This window comes from Myotis brandtii, unplaced genomic scaffold (genome assembly GCF_000412655.1).
Source record: "Myotis brandtii unplaced genomic scaffold, ASM41265v1 scaffold165, whole genome shotgun sequence".
Lineage (NCBI taxonomy): Eukaryota > Metazoa > Chordata > Mammalia > Chiroptera > Vespertilionidae > Myotis > Myotis brandtii.
In genome coordinates, this window is record NW_005356042.1 from 2,701,301 (window position 1) to 2,702,574 (window position 1,274).

Consider the following 1,274-nt stretch of genomic DNA (forward strand, 5'->3'; position numbering starts at 1 on the left):
CAAAATTCGACATTTTTAAGCATAAAAATATCTATGATGGTAACACCTTCAGCAAATTTGACATGTGAAGTTTTGAAGCTTGTTGTCAATACAACAAAATAGCATACACATCAAATTGCAACTTCATCCTTAAGGCCTTGGCCATTGCACTTGTCCACTTACCATCAAGATTGGACAGGGAATCCTTCTTGCAAAAGAAATACAGAAAAAATAAACCAGAAATTAATGAGACTGATTACCTACAAGGGTTGGAGGGGAGTTGGGTAAAAAAGAATGGGGAGCCCTAGCTGGTTTGGCTTAGTGTATAGAGCATCAGCCTTTGGACTGAAGGGTCCCAGGTTCAATTCCAGTCAAGGGCACATGCCCGGGTTGTGGGCCCGATCCCCAATGTGGGCCCGATTCCCAGTGGGGGGTGTGCAGGAGGCAGTCAATCGATGATTCTCTCTCATCATTGATGTTGTTCTCTCTCTCTCTCTCTCTCTCTCTCTCTCTCTCTCCTTCCTCTCTGAAATCAATAAAAATATATTTTTTTAAAAAAGAATGGGGAGTGGGAAGAGGGTGGAAGGGATGAGGGGAGAGTGAGACCTCTGTGAGTGCAACTTTTTGTGTAGCTTTGTCTCTGAGAACCATGATAAGGTTTCACACACCTCCGAAATAGTTAACACCAACTGGGATGTGGTTATGGTAGCAATTCTGAAACTATCTTATGTATGTGTTAGGATTGAGCAAATAAATAAATACATTTGGATAATAACGGCAAGTTTCTTCTTGTTGGAGAAAGGAGTTACAAATAAGGAAAGAGGAAAACTAGAATGAATCCTGTGGTGTTGGACTGGAATCAGAGGTTATCAGAATGAATGTGGTTTGTAATATATGCACCGACTGATAGAGAAATAGATGGATGTGTGTAGGTGTGTGAGAGAGTGTACATATATATCTGTGTCCACTGAGAGGACCCAGATGCAGTGACACCCCAGAAGCAATGGTTCCACCAGGAGACCATATCATGGTTTCTGAAGGACTCTCTACAATGAGAGGAACCAGGGCTCATTAGAGAACTGGTTGATTCCAGCATTGGGCAGGGAAAAGACAAGAATCTGGCTGTCTTCTGGTGCCAAAAAGTAAAGAAATGCTCACAAAATGTTGGGGATACATAGCAAAAGAACATAGAAGTTACTTTGGAGAAGTTCCCAATGGCTAGATCTGGGGCAATTGGAGTAACAAAATAAATAATAGTTAATGACTGATAGCTTGCAGAATAAAATAAATATATA